The sequence below is a fragment of the Kogia breviceps genome, chromosome 14 (genome assembly GCF_026419965.1).
Source record: "Kogia breviceps isolate mKogBre1 chromosome 14, mKogBre1 haplotype 1, whole genome shotgun sequence".
Classification (NCBI taxonomy): Eukaryota; Metazoa; Chordata; class Mammalia; order Artiodactyla; family Physeteridae; genus Kogia; species Kogia breviceps.
Window position 1 is genome coordinate 88,481,501 of NC_081323.1, and position 20,009 is coordinate 88,501,509.

The following is a 20,009-nucleotide window of genomic DNA, read 5'->3' on the forward strand; positions in this document are numbered from 1 at the left end:
ACCCACATAGTCCTTCAGGCCTCCTGGCCTCCCGACTCAGGAATGGACACTGCAGCACACACTCTGCTTTTCACTCTGAAGCCAGGCTAAGCCCTTTCTCCCTGCTGGGGTGGGGGGCCTTGCCTGTGCTCCTCCTCCACCCTGGGCGCTCCTCCCCAGCTCCCTGCAAGCTTCAGGTTCACCGAGCTCCTCCCACCAACACGCCCTAACAAACCGTGACTCACACCCAGTAGATTCCCACGCGCGACCTCAATCACTTCTGAATTTCTAAACCAACGCCAGGAACAAAGTAGATACTGAATAAATATTCGTTCAATGAAGAAGTATAATAATAACAAAATTAACAGTAATAGCTAGCGTGCACTGAGTATCTACTATGCCGGAAACTGTTCCAAGTGCTTTATACGTATTTACTTGATTTAATTTTCACGAAAGACCTACAAGATAGATGCCATTATTATACCCATTTTACAGATGGGTAAAGAGAGGCACAGAGAAACTAACTTGTTCAAGGCTACCCAGACAGTATGTGGTACAAGCATGATTTAAACCCCAGATAATCTGTTCCAGAGTCCAGATACCCTATATATTATGAATCTGAATGTCACAGGTTTCTCAATAGAGAAATTTTCTTCTCAAGAATCCCTATCTTAATGGGAGTTCCCTGGTGGTCCAGGGAACTGGTTAAGACTTCATGCTCCAAATGCAGGGGGGGCCGGGTTTGATCCCTAGTCATGGAACTAGATCCCGCATGAGGCAACGAAGACCCCGTGTGTCGCAACTAAGACCCAGCACTGAATGAATGAATGAATGAATGAATGAATAAAAGAATCCTTATCTTAACTTCAAATTTTTGATAAATTTGTAGAATTACTAAACTGGACTTTTAAATTACTGCATTTTTCAAATTTAATCATCAAATAGCATATTAACAGTGCCAAAATCGAGACTGTTTTTACACTAAATTGTACCTATAGCTGGTTTCTTCTGTACTGAACATAGAGAATTTAAATACAGAGTTTATTTTGCCACTGTGCTGATCACTGTATTCCATAATTGGGACACTGGTAATACAATGTTACCAGTCTCTTACTAGTATTTATCCAAATAAATAAATGTTAACTTGTATCTGTGAGTGTAGTAAGAGCCTATACTAAGGAGATTTAACCACCTCAATGAGATGCCAGGCAGGAGCCGAGAGCTAAAAGATCAGTAGTTGACAATACTCCAACAATACCACGTGCAAAGGCCCTGTGGTGGTAGCAACCATGGCGAATGACCTTGGAAAGCACAAAAGACCGAAACACAAGCAGTTCTGTAGGTTCAGAGAGAATGACCGGGAGCAGGGTCTCGCAGGCAAGGCAGACACGAGTCTTCTTTCCACATCATCCCTGTGTGATTTTCAACGGTGCCCACTTCACATTCAAAAGCGTTCTTCTCATGTGAATGGTAAATTACATGACCACCCTATTTCTAGGCCTTGGTCAAAAGTACTGTCAGTATAATTATGATAATGATGAGCTATTATTATAAAGGGACGGCAGAAAGGATTTGAAGGGGTTATGTAGTTAGACGCTCATTTTGGCTGCAACCTGGAGAAGGAATTAAGAGGAGCCAGAGGGCTTCCCTGGTGGCGCAGTGGTTGAGAATCCGCCTGCCGATGCAGGAGACACGGGTTCGTGCCCTGGTCCGGGAAGATCCCACGTGCCGCGGAGCAACTAAGCCCGTGAGCCATGGCCGCTAGGCCTGTGCGTCCGGAGCCTGTGCCCCGCAACGGGAGAGGCCACAACAGCAAGAGGCCCGCATACCGCAAAAAAAAAAAAAAAAAAAAAGAGGGGCCAGAGTAGTGGGAACAGACCAATTAGGAGGTCACCACAGTAACCCAAGAAAATGCTCTGAAAGGTGACAGTGGGTTGGGTCAAGGTAAGAGCAGTGACTGTGGTGGTGGAGACAGAGAGAAACGGGTGGCTCTAAGACAAGATCTAGGGGGCGAAAAAGACTTAACGACGGACCGAATACAGGGCTAAGGGACTGAGCGGTTCCAGAAGGGCTCTTAGATCTCTGACATGCACAACTTTCCGTTCAAGAAACACACCTTGATTCTGTAACCAGCACGGGGAATACAAGAATAAGACATAGTTTCTGTCCCTCTGGAGGTTACAGTCTAAGTCTGGCACAGGAATAGAAACGGGAAAGCGTCAGGCGCTGTGACCCTAACACAAAGGCAGGAAGCAGTCGCCCCCGACCCTCCCCAAAAGTTCCACCTGCTTCTGTCGCACATCACCTAATCCAAGTTACAATTCACGTGAACTCTTAGGTTTTGATCGTTAACTGTGTGTCCAATTTCCCTCTTTGCTACGTGCTAAAATCACGCGCTCTCATGACCCAAGCAGTCTCATCAAGCTGAACTGTGATGGATACGGCTTTGATACCTTGGGATTGACGGAGCTACTGGCTTTATTAATGCCCTGCCATTTGCACTGTATGCAACAACAGAAAAAGAAATGCCTTCATATGGTTCCAATGTCCTACAAGAGTGAGTCATTAAAAAAACAGATCTTTTTGAAAGAAAAAGGCTTCAAGATAGATGCTTAAGAATTTGAATTTGGTTTTGCAGCTGACAGAGCATCACCGATTTAATACATGATGGTTCTGAATGTAAATAATACCATAATAATTCAATCTTTCCTAGAATTCATAGTTTACTAAACATGCCTACACCGTGTACAAATTATGCTGGGTATTGTGATCTAGTAGGAAAAAAATATTTTCAGAAAAGAGTAGTTTCATAGGGCCGGCAAGCAAGTACCTTGAGATAGTGCAGAGCTACGGCTGGCACCGACTCTGATGTTAATTATAGGAAGCGGGGAGGGTAAGTATGTCAGTGTTCTGGAATGCTAAGGGTCTACGTTAAAATCGCTGCCACAAGTATTTTAACATAGATTAGCCGATGTGCAGAATCACACCGTTAGCTATCTGAGCCCAGAACTGCTTACCACTGAAATATACAGAGTAGATCATGAGATCAAGAGGGCTTAAAGGTAACAAAACATAAAAGCTCTGGGGAGAGAAAGAGAGAAGGCATAGTATTGAGGTCCGCAGACCCCCACTAAAGCATGTGCTCTTTATATATCTTAAATGGAACCGAAAAGCGTCTGAAAAGATCCATAAAGACAACAATGATTGAGGTCCCTCTGAGATTATGAGACTCTGACCTGGGGACAAGGCAGGGGTCCACCTGATGCTCTTGGAGGTGTACACGTGTCTGTGTTTCCCAAATAATAACTAATAGGAAAAATGCGCAGAGATTAAGTATGCTTCTGTATTCTTACAATGAACATTCATGGAACCCTGAAAAACTGTGAAATTTCCATTTTCACATACAATTAAACAGAACGTAAATCATTTATGAAAGAAGGAGTCTCGTCTGTCTTGATAATACAGATTTAAGTTCCATCCAAAGGAGAGGAATGGACTTAATGTTCTCTCAAGACAACATCATAATTTTATGATGTGTAGGTCACTTCCCTAAATGGACTTTTAAGGTTTTCAGATAGAGGGTAAATGTATTTAACTTTGCCTGTCCGATATGAAGACAGTCTTCTGCTCACCCAGAAAGGAACCAGGACCCGTTTGCCGCAATAAAAGTCATTTCCACGGGGCAGCCAGAGGGTAAGATGGTCTGAAGCAGAACGGCGTCCTGGGGTCCCAGGCTTTCCCACCGTGAGGACGAGTGGCCTTGCCATGGGTTTTAACTATCTGCTCCCAGTGGAATACGGAGGATTTATTACCAGATGCTCCTTCACGACAGAATGGAGAGGAGTCAACGAGTCGGCGCCACAGGAAAGCCAAACTGCAAGCGATTCTTGCGACGCTGCCAATGAGAGAACGTCAGCCGCGACAGTCAGTATTTGTACGCTGCGCCGTAGCTTCCCCTCTTTTCCTCCATTTGAAAGTGGTAACGAGTAAAGGGGTAATAATCATCACCTCCACTTGGTAGAGCAGTCGGCCTACCACAAACCTGGGGGGGTCCAAAGCGGAGCAGCCCCACACGTCCCGGCGGCAGCGCCGTCGGCCGGGTGCGGGCCCAGCGGGAAGCACTAGGAGCCCCGGCGCGTGGGGAGGCGGAGCCGGAGCAGGACCCCGTATTACTGACCCCGCTTTCTTGACGGCTGAATCCCCAGGACGACTAAGCTTTTGCTCTGAACCACTCGTCTGCCCTTCAAAGCTTCTCTTACGTCAAATTCAAACATTTTCATGCCCCAAGCTTACGAATTTACCGCTAGCAGAAAGTTTTATTTTTCAAACCCCCGTGAAAAACAAAAGCACAGGGCATAATGCATCATTTGTGAACAGCTATTCTGAAAAACACGGGTAGAAGATTCCTTTCTGGTAAACACAGTCATTCAAATTTCAGCTGCCGGCAGGTCATAATGTACACCCATCGAAGCCAGGAATTTAATCTCACAGTATGTTGTGCTTTTCTCATAACAGTAGTATTAATCTTTTTAAAACAACTGTTGTGCTTTCTAAATGTATTTCTGAGGTAGAATTTAAATATATGATTAGATATGGTCTCTTATACTGAAATATGCAAATATGGAAAGGTCTCACTACAATGCAGAAAGATGATCCTAGAAGATAACAGTCTCAGGACAAAGTCCTCTACGTGCTTTAGGACGAGCTGTTTCAACCTGCACTTCCTGTGACCACCTAATGTAAACCCTTCGGTGGTTAAGCCGAAATGAAGAAGGAGGAGACAGCGGAGGAAGAGACGGTGACCTTACCATCCCAGCTAATTCTCAAGCTTCATTCTTCTAGCTTATCAGAAATATTTGTAAATATTTCCCAGCGATAGACTTTCAAATATAGTAGATGTACCGTCACAGCCTGGGGCTGAAAAAGTTAGCCAACTTCTCTGTATGTCCCTTTATGTACAATGAATGAGAAGCAGAGGTGTCAACAAGGCAAAGGTAGCTACAGCTGAACGAACACCCGCGGATCTGCTTTCCAGCACCGTAACCCACCACGACGGCACCAGCCACGGGGGCAGCGTGCTCTCCGGCTCTCACTCTCTCTCAAGCACTTCTGGGGGCAGGAGTGGAGGCTGGGCTGTCAGCCAGGCTTCCACCCTGCGCTGCAGCATCTCTGGCCGACCAACGCGCAGCCAGAGCCTCACCCCTCCCCAGCTGGCGGAGCTTCGCACGCAAGAGGAGACACGAGACTGAGGCCCGCGGCGGCCCCCGCCCCGCGCCACCAAGGCCCATCACCGCCCCTCAGGCGCCGGCTGGGTGTCCCCGGCTGCCCTGGGGGTACAGCTCGTCCCTGTCCCGAGGAGGCACGGCCCGGGGGGCAAGAGGCTAGTCGACCAGCCAAGGGCAGTACAGGAGGCGGAGCGCAGAGGCAGGAGGCCACTGCCCGAGAGGGCCCTCGATGGGGCTCAGGACCGAAGACCTCCCTGGCTGAGGGTCCGCATGTCGGCCAGGACAGAAGCGGAAGGGGCGCCAGTGCCCAGGGCACCCTGACGGCCTCGGGCTTCGCAGGGGCCGAGGCCCCGAGGCCGTACGGACCCACGAGGGCTCAGGCACGCCTCCGTGCTGCTGCAGCGACCCGGTTGCTGAAGGCTTCTTAAGGAACTGTCTCATCCCTGATGGCAGATGAGAAGCTTTTTAGATAAATGCACTCCTCCACCCCAACTGAGAAGGAAACTTCCCTGAGTCATTTGTTTGTTTGTGCCTGGGCCCCGCTGTGCAAGGTGAGCGGGGCTGCAGGACCGTCCTGGTCCTCGCACGCCTGGAGCGGCCTCGGAGGGTGAGGGGTGGCCGGGCGGAGAGGCAGCGCCCACTCAGCTTGCTCAGGGACAGAGCCTGGGAAGCCGGGGGGCAGGACACCCGAGCGCCCTGTTCCTCCCTCTTCCACGTGTCCGTCCCGCTGTACTCCGGGGGGCGCCGGAATGCGAGGGAGAAGGAAGATCAAGCACGCACCGCGCACTCCTAGATCGCACGGTCAAGGCATCACTTTCCATTCAGACGTGCATCTAGGAAGGGTGGGAAAGCAGCTGGTCTGCAGGGCTCTCTCGGTATTCGGATCTGTGTGTGCAAAGAGGAGAGCACGAGGGGCCCCTGAGATCTCCACTAAGCAGTACTATGAACAGCTTGCCAATGCATGTAGTCAGGGGGAAGTCAAACCGATTATCTCTGTTTTCTCTAAAATCAATGTGAATTAACAGCATATTTAAGGGAACTCGTGGAGTAAAACTACCCTTCCAATATTTTCCCCTAAGAAACCATTCAAGCTTTCAGTGAGATTAATCTACAGTGAAGCTGATGGTAGAAATATAAATGGGTGTACTTATGTACTGGTTTGATCCTGCACTGTGCTAATCTATTTCAGCATATAAATTAATAATAAGAGCCAGTGGAATAAAAGTAGTTCCCCTATTTCTGCAAACTGCAATAAGCTTGCAGCTCTCCAATATTTTATTTCAAAGTACAATCGCACCGAATCGTCATTTCTATGGTTTGCCGTTAAAAAGTATGACCAACCAATATAAGGAGAAGAGTTATCAGAAGTAACCAACACTTTTCTTGAATATGGTACAATATTTCTCTCAAATATTCTTTCAAATAATCCTGAAACTCCAACTCAGGTTAAATAAAAGGCCAAAAGGTCCAAGAAAAGAAACTGAGATGAGATTTCTCGTTCCCTGATTAATACAGACTGCTGAGTTTCTGTCACACGTGTACTGACATAAAAACTGGGACTCATCTGACAAGTACAGGTTTCCGGTTACTGACTATACTGCTGAATTAAATGAAGAAGCATTTTCAGAATCCTAACAGAAAACTGATGAATTCATAAAAGTGCTAACAAAAGATCAAGATGAAAAAAAAATTAATTACATGGGACTGAGTGAACTGATGAGGATGATTGTAATTTTTGTGACTTTCTGTTGGAATAAAAAAAAAAAAAATCCCACAAGGACTCAGAGGCAAAAAATACACAAATCCATTTTCACTGCAAAGTAAAGGAGCTGTTACAGTGGAGGATGACTGGACTGAATGTCAATATCATGACACAGTACGAGTGTGTTTCGTGTTTGGTAATTGCAATCACTGTTGCTTTCGTTGTGGCCATCCATTTACGATGCCTGGTGTCAGATTATTTATCTCTTGTAAAAATAAAATACAGTGTGTGTGTGTGAGTTGTGAAAAAACAAAACAAAACAAAACAAAACAAAACTGGGACTCAAAAGATACCTAAGTGGTGAAGGTTTAATTTTAGACCAGGAAAATTACATGGGAAAAGAACTTCTTAAGAATATCTAAATTCAAATAGATAAGGCCTATTGATTTCAGCAAAGTTACAAACCATAAAGGTTTCTCAAAGAGAAGTACTCCTACGTCATAGCGGCTTAGAGCAAGGGCTCAGGAGCCAGACTGCCCAGGCTCAAACCCCCGGCTCTACCCTGACCAGCTCTGTGAGCTTGGGTAACTCAACCTCCTATGCTTGAGTTTCCTAATCAACAAAATAATGAAATTATCTCAAAAACTTTCATTGAAACAAATGCACTGTTAAGATAATGAATATGAAAGCCACAAAGTGGGAGAAAATATTCTGGTTACATGTTATCATGAAAAGATTTGAAGTCAGTTTATATAAAGAATGCCTACTACTCAATGAAAAGACAAAACAAATAAAATGAGCAAAAGACGTGAACATGCACTTCGCGAAGGAAGAAATACCAATAGCCAACAGGCACACAGGAAAGTGCCAATGTCATTGGACATTAGGGAATCTAATGGCTAAACTGACAAAGACAGACAGCACCGAGTGTGGGCAAACATGTGCTGCAACTGCAACCGTCCTCCCCCATCACTGGTGAGGGTGTAAAAATAGTACAGCCGCCTGAGAATAAGGTTTGGCCATTCCTTATAAAATTAAACACGTACTCAATGAGCCAGAAATCCCAGGCCTAGATATTTCTTTGAGAGGAAAGAAAGCAAACGTCCACGCAAATAACTTCACATGTATAGTCACAGTGGCATTAATCCTCAGACCCTAAACTGAAAACAACAGAGATGACATCAGTAAAAATGAACAAATTGATCAACTCAACACCGTGGAGGGCTTTCGCAGACATTACCCTGGGTGAAAGAAACTTCGCCCGTATTATGTGATTCCCTTTATACGAAATTTAACACAGGCAAAGCTAATCTATGGGAAAAGAAATCAGACAAAATGGCTGCCTGCAGGGATGGACATGAAGAAATTTGATGGAGTGAGAGAAATGTGCCATTTCCGGACCAAGTGGTAGCTGCATGCGTTTACACATTTGTCTAAACTCACTGAATTGTACACTTGGTATCTGTGAATTTCACAGTGTACAAATTTTACCTCAACCAAAAGTCCTTAAGGCGTACGTGCGCCCACTGTCTCCGAAACAGAGACACTCCTTCGTCAGCCTCCAGCTGCTTTAGATCAATGACTGGCGTCCACTGCACGGTCACTGGCACTTTAAGACGCGCTCTCCTCTACTATTATGCTAATGAGATCGCCATGTGTTTCTGCACTTTTGATTCTATTACCATTCAACTCTCCAGGTGTATCTTACCTCCCAGTCCGATGAGTCAACAAGCTTATCGTTCTATTTGTACCACTAGGACTACTACCTACCAATTATTGAGTAGTTACTGCATAACAAGGAAGACATGTTTTAATAAATAGTATCCCGGGCATTCCCTCGACAACCCCAACAGATAGGTCATATTTTTTAACGCCCATTAGACAGGTGAGAAACTGAGACAGAAAGTGATTAGGTGACTCGTTCAAGATCACATTGATAGTTAAGTGGCAGAGTCAAGGTCAAACACCTCTGTCCCTAATTAATTCCACCACCGCACTGTTGGCCTGCTGCCCCTCTGTTTCAGAATGTAAACTAAAAGTGAAAAGAAATACAATTGCATAATTAAATAGCAGCATTAGTCTTGGCAAGTTTTATATCAAGGGGAGTGGTTCACGTTTCTGTTTCAAGATCCGTAAAACATACAGACAAATATCCCCCTTACCCAAGATGAAGCTATGTAAAGGTAAGATTTATACAAAAGCAGTAAAAGAAAATCAGTGCCACAGCTAAATAGTCCCTGCAGGGAGCATTCAATGGAGAGGGTAAATTGAGATATAGAAAAGAATATATATATAATTTCCTACAAGCCAAATTACACTAACACACCTATACTACAGAAAAACCACTATTATGTAGCCGGTTGAAAACTTACATCATTCAGGCAAAGATGAAAAAAAAAAAAAAATTGCGAGAAAACTGGCTGCATCTGACTCCAATCTTCTAAGAGCTGCTGAGAACAAACTGGAGCTCACTGTGGCAGCAAAAAAGGCATTTTCCACGTTACTAAACACCTATTTTTAAACTTAAAACACAAATGCAAGTACAGATGAAACCAGACAAAATGATCTCTCTATACATAAACGTATTAGGAAACGATTAAACTCTAAATATCAATGATGGCTTTGCTTTATCTAGAGCCAACATTTTCTTAATGTTAATGAGATCCAGGTGCGATTCTTTAAGTGCACGTGACTTAAAAACTATCCTCTCTCTCGCCATGGTTGCAAACTTTATTAAAGCAGGAACTGGTATTTCTCATATCTGTAGTATCTCTAAAGCAGTAAGCACAATTTTCGTACAGTCGATGTGCTTAAGCTAATAGGCACATAAAAATCTCAACATCATCAGTCATTTGGAAAATGAAAATCAAAATCATAATGAGATAACCTATCCCAAACCACCCACCATAATGGCTATTATCAAAAAGACAAAGAATGACCAGTGTTGGCAAGGATACAGAGAAACTGGAGCCCTCACGCCTTGCTGGTGGGGACGAATATAAAGTGGAAACAGTCCATCAGCTCCTCAAAGTGATAAACATAGAACTGTCATGTGACCCAGTAATTCCACCCCTAGGGACACGTCCAAGAGAAATAAAAACACACGCCCACACAAAAACTTGCACAGGAACACTCGTAGCAGCGTTAGTCGTAACGGCCCAAAGGTGGAAACAACACAAATGTCTATCAAGCGATGGACGGATAAACAATGTAATATTACTCAGCAGTAAAAAGAAAAATAAATGATACACGCTGCAACAACGGATGAACCTTAGAAACACGAGCTAAGTGAGAGTGGCTAGTCTCAGAGAATCATACGGTCTATGACTGCATTACTATGAACGTCCAGAATAAGGCAGATCTTTACAGACCAGGTAGATTAGTGGCTACCTGGGGACAGGTAAGCAGAGCAGGGAGAGGGCAGAGGATGGCGAGAGAGCGCTCACAGGTACAAGGGTCATTCGGGAGGTTCAAAAGTTCGTGTGTGGTGAGGGCTGGACAACTCCGGAAACATTAAACACTGTGAACTCACACTTCAAACAGGTGGGTTTTCTGGCCTTATATTATCTCAGCAAAGCTGTTAAAGTAGCATGTTTAGGAGATAATAATAATAGCTATCTGTGCTAAGCATGTTAAGTACTATGATTTTCACTGCTCTACAGACGAGGAAACTGAGGCACAGAAGGGGCAAGGCTGTGCCCAAGGTACACAGCTGGGAAGCGGCAGAGGCTGGGCTTGTGCCCAGGGAACTTCACGCGAAGTTTGTGCTCTCACCCAGTCTGCCTTACAGTCTCCTAAAAGGAGCCCGTTCCTGTCTGTGGGTGTCAGCAGTGGTCAGTGCACAGAAGGAAGGGGAGGGGACACGGGGGGGGGACAACAGGAGAAGGATGGAAGGACAGTTGCCTTGAATTTGGACACACATTCTTGAAAACCACAAGGATCTCCCCTGTAGACGGGGGGACCTCTTTGCAAAAAGATCTTGGGCAAGGCTGATGGATTCCATATGAGAATAAGAAGGGAAACCATCATGAGAAGGTGTCTTCAAAGTTTTCTTCAAAATAATCATGCTCTAAACAAGCAGAATTATGAAAACATGAGCTGAGTACTTTCAGAGCCTCCGAGGTCCCTGAGTAAACAAAGCAAGATTCAAGGAAAGGGGCAGCAGACCCACGGCCACTGCCCACTGGGAGCACGTGCCATTCCCGGACCTGGAGGGCAAAAGAAGGGAGGCCTGGCCTGGTGGAGATGGTCTACACTGTCCCCGGGGCCCCTACACTCAACAGGGAGGCCCAGGGGCAACGGCTGTCAGGTAGAAATAACTGAAGGCAAATGCCCCTTTCAAAAGCCCGGAGGTGCTAAGAAAAAAGCATTACTACACAAGCATGTTCTTAATGTCAGGAAATAGGCCTTAAGGTGAGTAAGACTTCTCAAAATAGTACCTAGACCCTAGCCTGCTGTCACAGATGCTGAATCAACTAAACTGCCCTCCCCAACAGTAAGACCGAGGTAGGACTCTCTACTGCAGCCTCACAAAATTCCAGCTGCAACACTGCTTTCCAGCAATGTTTTACAGGTGAGTTCTCTCTCCCTAGGTGCCTGTCTCAACTTCCCAACTGCCTGTGCAGGGAAGGTGGGCAGGAGGGAACAGACTCTAGGTTGCTCACCCCCCACTGGCTACTTTTCACCTTCACCCCAAGGATATTGATAAGCAATGAGTTAAAAACGCGTGCCAAGCCAGCTAGTGTTTCAAAGTACACAGTAAGCAGATGCTTTCAAGCTGCCAGATAAAACACCTAAATGGTGGCAATCTAAGCTGTTTCTGGAGGTGCGATTGAGCCAAGCTCTTCTTTGTCTAAAGCAGTGACATTTATCTAAACAGGCTTCCACAGCAGGAGTCCCCAAAGCTCCACCAGCTTGCTGTGCATTACACAATGGCATGGAAAGGGATGTCTGGTAGCAGTTCAGAAAGGAAACAGAACACCAGGGTAAGTCAACAGAGGATAAAATCCAGCTTAGGAAAAAATAAATAACCTTCACTGGGCAGAATTCAGCGGCAGCAATATACAAACAGCATCATGAAAATGGTGCAAGAATGACCAGGAGGTAGAGAGAAAGAAAAGGACAGGAAGTGGAGTTACAATTATCTGGACTATTAAAAGCCTTGAAACAGAAGGCAGTTTCTCAGATTTGCAAAGCTTGAACCTTGAATGCTCTTCCTCACTTTGCAAGGATTCTGTTATTCTCAAATGTTTGCATGTAAGGGGGAGGGGATGGGGGGTGGCAATTATATTTTAAATGGCATGTAATCTTTTTACAACAGATAGCTGACATTTTATAGTGAGACATCATTTTGATTTCAGACTGTTGGGTGATTGTTATAATGACTTGAGGAGCTCTAAGGAAATAAAGTGTCAGCAGGTGGTCAGTCAAATACTAAGTTCCTTACTCCACAGGCAGTAATCAGGTTGAAATACTCCCTCCATTACTTCCAAAAATAGAGCAGATAGTGACACACAGGCCTTCCCACTTTCAAAACTATAATTTCCACAAATGGTAAAAATACACTCACTTGTTTCTATATGAAACCATCAATAGAGTTGTTTGTAATCTCTGTCAGGGCATCTAAGAAAAATAGCTTTTGGGGGAAATTCATTTAAATCATTGGCCTCTCAAACTTTGGACCCCAAATCTGATACTAAATCTGATCCTGATATGCCTACAAAAGTTTGACAATCACCCATTTAAAGGTTTCTCTCCCTTTGCACAAATTTTGCAAACATTTAAAAATTGAGCTTCATGTTTCAAATTTTTTAAAAACCCAGCAATATATGTACATCCCAGCATGCCCATGTGCGCGTGTGCACGGAGACACACACACACACACTCACACACACACACAAATGGGTGCAGAGATTACAAATAGCTTCCAGCTCTGTGGCCTCATCATGAACATGCACCCTTTTTTATCCATCAGCGCACAGTAGGCCCACTGCAAATTCTACCAAGAAATATACACCAAAAAGGCATTCAGTGAATGTTCTTGCAACGGAGGAAGCCCCAGCCGTTACTGTGACTTGTTTTTCTGAATGTCTGTACGAGCAGCCAGTGCACAACACTTCTTTAATTTTATGACTTTCACAACGTGCCCAACGCCAAGGCCTCTGGGCAAACACGCAAAGGACGTCCAGAAAGGAATGAATAACGGTCAGGCTCCCCCTGGGTGGCCAGTGATCCTCCCCGTGTCGATCAGATGAAAGCACTGAACTAGCAGCCGGGTCCTGCCATACCCAGCAGGCTCGGAGCAGCTTAAAAAGGGTCTATTGAGAGGTTTCAAAAACTTAGGTCCTGGCACTCAGTATTATGGCGCTGCAAAAGGAAAAGGGTAATCTTTACGGTAATTGCCGTCTAAAATATAAAAACCTTAAGGACAAAGGTCAAGACTTTGAATTGCCTGTAAGTTGGTCTGAGCTGCCTTCCTCAGAACTGTACAACTCTAACGTCAAAATGTTAAAATACAGAGCTCTAACTTAAAAAAAATAACCAAATGTGATTAAAGAATGATTATAATACAACCATAGTTCTCAACTTTGGAAGTACATGAGAATCTCCTGGGGAGTTTTTAAAAATGCTGGTACCCAGGCCACACCCCAGACCGATGGAATCTGAATGCCTGGGAGTGGGGCCCAGGCATCAGCATTTTCCAAGCTTCCCTTGTGATTTTATTGTGCAGCTGAGGCTGAGGACAGTTTAAAGGAAGTGAAGGATATCACACACCATTATTTGACACTAGCGTTCTTCCCCAATATATGTTTAGACTTTCCATTTTAATTAATAGAACTGTGTTGCTCAAAGCAAGAAATCACTGTGATTTAGTGATTTCAAACTTATTAATATTCATTTTTTTAGAAGCTAAACAGAATATTTTCAATTATCAATTCACTTTTTCGTTAAATTTGTTATATAATTTAAAAATAATAAATCTTTATTCAAAAGAAAGGCAAAGGAAACAGAAACAGGGAAGGAGGTAAAAAAGTCTAAATCGATCCTTTTTTTTTAAACTTCAAACCAACCAGAATTCAGAATTCAAGAAACAGGATTTGTTTCTACTTCAAATCCGCTGAGCAAGTCTGTTCATCCCTGAGTCTCGCGATACGCAAAACGGGGCTAACAACTTCCACCCCGCAGAGTTGAGAGAATTAAGTGAGGTGGTATCTGCACAACAACTGTTATCGAATATAAGTACAAAGTAACTCCTGTCCTTCACATCTGATTCACTGTTCCATGTCAGGAAACTACAACCCCAAATGAAGAGGAAGAAGCTTCTTTCAAAATCATTTTTGACAAAGCAGAAGCCATGGGAACATGACCATGAAGAGACAGGAGAGCAAATCAAATGCTTTGATCCCTTTACTCCTTTGGTTTGGTTTGGGTCATCCAAAAGAGCGATCCAAAGTAGCTTTGCTTCTTTCTCAAGTTTCTCTCATCTAATAAATTACTTTCTTCTAGAACGCAGCAAGAAGAAACTAAATCAACGCAACACAGAGGCTGATAAAACCTGATCAATTTTAAATGAATAATTCAATCAGTGAGGCGTCCAGAAGGCTTCACTAAACCTTTTTCAACATCTTTCTCACACTCAGCATGAAGTCATGGCTGCAAGGACTTTCATCACCTCAACAGAGAACCCAGGAACACACACGTTCCTGACTCCGGCCACGCACCTGCCCAGCACGTCCACCTTCTCACACAAGTCACCAAAGAAAAACTCAGTGCTTTAAGTCAGGGGCCTTTTATAAGTGAATTTTCTTGGCTAGAAGCTTTTCCTGTGGGTTTTTTTTTTTTCTAATTAACGTGCCATAAAATACAAAACTGTTCAATATAGATTTCACTCATTAGTGTATTACTGAAATAATGTTTCACCTTAAACAAATCTACTAAGTATCTGCAGACTAAAGATAAATACTGCTGGAAATATGATGTTATTAATCTAATGCTATAAATCCCATAGTTGGACTTTTCACCGAGTCTCTCTTTACCTAAATAACAGGTATACTTTGCTTGAAGGAACCTTATATTTGGCCAGCAAATCAGGACAAGTCAGTTGGGACAAGTCACTTAATTTCTCTGCAAATCAGCTTCCTTATCCGTAAAATGAGAATAACAGAGTAAAGGACGCTTGGATTCCTAAAAATTGACTTAAGGTTCCTTTAAATGCTGAAGATCCCTTGTACATTTGAAATAAGATTCAATTTACAAAGAATTGATTTACCCACAGCTTTTTAAGAGCAATTCTACATTGGCATAGACATAAGTTTATCGGATCAATGAACCACCCAACACATTTTTAGTGAACATTTAGTACATGGAAAGCATTGTCAGCTACCGAGAACACAGGGGAGAAGACAGGGGCCCTGCTCTGGAGGAGCTCTCTCGTAACTGGAATGTGGAGATCTGATGCGCACACGTGGAAAGCCAGGTCACCATCCAAGGAAGGTCATGGAGGAATGTGACGGTTAATTTCACGTGTCAACTTGACTGGGCCAAAGGATGCCCAGATAGGTGGCTAAACATTATTTCTGGGTGTGTCTGTGAGGGTCTTTTGGGAAGAGATGAGCATTTGAAACGGCAGACTGAGTAAAGATGGCCTTTCTTGCTGTGGGTGGAGATCATCCAATCCACGGAGGGCCTGAACAAAAAGGATAGAGGAAGGTTGGATTCACCACCACCCCCTGCCAGACTGCTGAGCCAGGACATTGAGCGTCTGTCCTCTGCACTCCTAGTTCTCCGGCCTTAAGACTCAGACTGGAATCTACACCACCGGCCCTCAGGTTTTCAAACTACCACCGGCCTTCCTGGGTCTCCAGCCTGCAGATGGCACACTGTGGGACTTCTCAGCCTCCGAATTCACGTCTCTCTCTCTCTCTCTCTCTCTCCCCCTCCTATTGTTATATCCCATTGCTTCTGTCTCTATGAAGAGCTCTAATACAAGCAGCAAATGCTGAAAGTCTCCCGCCATCTAAACCCCCTGAACTCCTGTTCCTCGTCATCTCCTTCCTCTGCTCTCTCCCTTCTTCTCTAAGCTTGGCATCAGTCTGGCTGCTAAATTCTCAGTCACTTCCTCTTACCTAGGTCCACGAGCAGACCGTGTGTTAGGGATGAGCTACTGTGTCTGGACCCATAAGCAGCCCTTTCAACACGATTTCACACACGCCCAAGAACCGCCCTTGGTGGAACCTCAGTCCGTGCCCACCGTGCCGAGCCCCAAACCTCTGCACTGGGGCCCCCATCCTCTCCTCCTCCTCCTCCTCCTTCTTCTTCCACACCCAGCAGTGATGCCGACTGCTTCGCCACAAGGCCGGCTGACCCTACTTGGACCCTCGCTGCTTTAGAAAAACAAACCTCCTATGGAGTCCTTATCACGCTGACTGTCCAGCAGCTTCTGCAGCACGCGTTCCCTCTCTGCAGAAGTGGCGGCATCGCCGCCTCCGCTGAGTGCTTCCCCGCTGCCGACACAAACAGGAAGAGTCCCCCATGACATCCAGATGACAGCTAAGGTTACTCTGTCCTCGGACACTGGAATAAAAGCGCTTCTGCCGTCCTCTCCCACGTACTGTGGGAAGTCCAGATCCCTCTCGATTTCGCTGCCGGTCTCTGAGAGAGGCCCTCGGGGTCACGCCAGCCGGGCGCACTTGCCCCTGCTCGCCGCTGCTGGCCCACAGCTGGGCTCTCCTGCCGGTCCGTGCTGACCCAGCGGAGGGCAGCCCTCTTCCTTCGGTGTGCATGGCACACGTCGCTGAAAGTTAGGGCAACAGCGCAGTGGCTCTGCCCTCTCCCTCCCTAATGACTCTGCTTCCATTTTACTCAGGCCTCTCTTCCAGGCCAGTCCCACCCCCAAAGTCAACGCCCCTCACTTTCTTTAGCACAGCAATATAGCTCCCTTCCACCCAATCAGTTGTGGAGCCCATATTTGCATAGCCAAAAGTTCATTCTTGTTTCTTCTAAAACAAAGAGCCACAAACTCTGTTTCCTTTAGCAACAAGAAAATGGCAGAGGCCCTGCAATGTCAGTTTTCCCTCTAATCCCTGAGCCACCAATCTCTCTAAAAGTAGAGAAAAACAGATTTCTCCAATGACAAAAATTACACCACATCTTTAGAGGCAAAAGTGGCTATAATCTGTTTTGCTTTTAGTTTGCTTTTTCCCGTTTCATCTATCTTCCCTTTCCTCAACCCAGATGTACCTTCTAGCTACCACCCTCCTCCCCTCCGCTACCCAACTTCCAGTCTTAATGCCACCCCTGCAGCACCCACTGCACCCGCCGGGAACCGTGATTCCACCACTGTGTGACCCCTGGAGTCCAGGGCCCTGGTCCCCTCCGCCGTCAGGACACGCGCTCTTCAGTGTTCTCAGGGGGGCTCCACACCCCACTCCTGCTTCTGCGGTCATCCTCTCTCTCTCTCAAGAGCGTCTCATCCCCTCCCTTTCCCTGCCAAGCCAGTCCCATCTCCCACCTTTTTCGGCTTACCCCACCCCCATATGCAGTCTATACCACCATCTTTTTATTAATCGTCTCTGCGAGCCCTCCCCCAAGTCCTTTCCTCTGGCTCCTCTAGTCCCAGTTCTGCGTTACCTCATCCACTACCTGCTGGGCATTTCCTCTTCTCCTCTCTCCTCCTCGTGCTCTGTGGGCCTAGACTACTGTGAGGCTGGTCATCCTTGGTGTCCCAGCCCAGCCGCCCACGGAGCCACCACACTGTCTCCCAGAGTGAGCCCCGAGGAACACTGGTCTTGAACGTACAACAGAAGCAAGGTTCTGCCTTTGCCCAGGTCCTCCAGAAAGCAGAGCCTGAGGCAAGGATTAAGTGCTGACATTTTATTTGCAAAGTGCAAGCTAGGTCAGAGGACATAGAGAAACAGAGACCTGAGGCAAGGAGAGATGTAAAGTACCGGGTCGCCCCAGAAGCTGTGATGGCACAGACTCAGAGACACATCAGTGCACTTGGCAGACATGTCCGGGTACCTGTGACTTCTCTGAAAGGTTCTCAGGAGAAGCATACCACGGAACAGACTACGAAGAGACAAAGGACAGGAACTCCAGCAGCCCAGCTCCCTCCCAACGCCTATTGATCAAGATTAACCTCTTGGGAAGCTAACTCCCCCGGGAAGTCCAGGTTGCATCATGCTCAGCCCTTGGTCACCCCGTCAGGAACACTGTCATGAAGCATTTTAGCCGAGGCCAGGAGTGGAGGGACAACTGAATCAGAATGCAGCCCAGACAGAGGGCCAGGCGGGGCTGCGCCCGGGGCACTGAGATCCCGGCAGAAGACACGAGGAGGCAGCCAAGGGAAACCAACAAGGAGCTCCTGGCTCGTGTTCCACTCAGGTTTATGGTCCAAGACATTTGAAAGGGCACAAAATACATCCTCCACCCAGAAAGTCACAAAGCAAAATGAAGGCACGAAGCGATCTCATAACAAAGACCTGCTTACTTCCCACACTTAATTAAAGCACAGAACCGTTTTTTCCTCACAACACTCCAAACTACGTTCAAAAAACATCCTTTGGAAAAATCACTCAACTCAATTTACTTTTCTTGCTCTATAAAATTCAGAAACTTCTCCACCATCAGCCACTTCAGACTGCCATTTGGTTCCTCCCGGGATGGTGAAGGAAGGCTGGTATCTGACCCCAAACCAGGGTTCCAGCCTATTACTTAATAGATTGCTGGCATTCAACCTTCCCTCCAGCCAGACTAGGCCTCCCAGGGCTCCACAGGCCCCATGCTTTCCCTCCACCGGAAATGCCTGCCCCACCCTCCATCGACTGCTGAGTAAACCTGCTGTCCCAGATGCCACCTTCTCTGTGCCATCTCCCCCGATCTTGCAGGGAGATGTGGTCTTCCCCCCTGTGCCTTCCTCTGCACACCACACCTCTCAGAGGACACCTAGGACTCTCCGCCTCTCATTTGAGTACTTGTTTTATTTCCCCTTTCGAAGTGTAGAGGTTCAAGGGCCAGAGAATGGCTGCATGTTGTTCATTTCTGTATCTTAAGGAGACCCCCCCGTGGAGGGTCTTGCACGTAGTAGCGATTCAGTGAATGAGTCAGAAGTAAGTGTCACGAACTGGATAGAAACAACGTCTCAAACACAAACACAGATGTGGATTCCCGTGTTTTAAGCTCCTCGCGTACTTCTAACGAGGGACTGCCGACTCTCCTTGTGTTCTAAAACTGTTCTAAACAGAATCTTATTTCAAGGTAAGTAAAATATCCTTTATGAATCAGTCACCGTTAAGAGCAATTTGGAGGAAGAAGAGGAAGGTTTCTAAATGGTAACATAATAAACTGAAAGTTTGTTTACCTAGAAAGCAGTTTACTCCCGAAAGACCGAAAATGTTATTTTAGAGCCAGAACTGCCAGATTTACACACACTCAGGCACAAGTGATAATCGCCATGAGACTGAAAGCGATAAACAAGGTCATGCTGATGTACGGCCCCCGTGGCTACGGCCAGGGACTAGATGCGAGAAGCAACCCGAGGCTTGGAGAACGTTTACACCCATTTGTCCACAGCCTCCAATTTGAGCTTCTTTATCAAGGTGCTTTGGATCCCCCACTCCCACCCCCTCGCCCTCCTTAGGCCTGAGTAACCGAAGCGGGGCCTGGGGGGGAGGGTCTCCCTGAGGCTCCGGGATTCCTGAACGCTCCCCACTACCTGTGCCAGCCCCTCATTACCTGCCGCGACCCGCCATGTGTCTGTCGCCCCGGCGCGGCAGAGGTCCTGGATGATAAGTCTTTGCCATGCTCAGGCCACAGAGCTACACGAGAAAGAGGGCGCTGGAAAAATGGGGGGGGGGGGTGCTGGGCATGGCTAAAGGCCTGCCAGAGACGGAAGGGACTCTGCTTCCTTTACTGTACGATCAGAACAAGGACCGGAACGGAAGGACTAGCCTTGACGCTGCTTTCATAAAGCCTCCCCTTTAGGGGAGAATAATGCAAACTACAGGGGAAAAAATAAGATGGAATCAAGAACAAGGGAGGGGAAGGGAGGGGAGGGAACCTCACCACCTCCCTCGTCGGTATAAGGGGAATCAAAAGGGTCCACT

At 46.1% G+C, this 20,009-nt stretch overlaps 1 protein-coding gene across 5 annotated transcripts in view; it reads right to left on the reverse strand.

The window, feature by feature from the left end:
* Positions 1 to 20,009, reverse strand: part of SDK1 (sidekick cell adhesion molecule 1) — a 786,274-nt gene that overhangs the window by 512,292 nt on the left and 253,973 nt on the right. The window contains exon 1 of one of the 5 annotated variants that reach the window (XM_067012700.1): positions 8,615 to 8,649. The exons of the other annotated variants lie outside the window; for them this stretch is intronic. The gene's annotated coding sequence lies outside the window, so the exon portion shown is untranslated. Of the gene's footprint in view, positions 1 to 8,614; positions 8,650 to 20,009 lie in introns of those variants that run through there. 5 annotated transcript variants of the gene reach the window in all.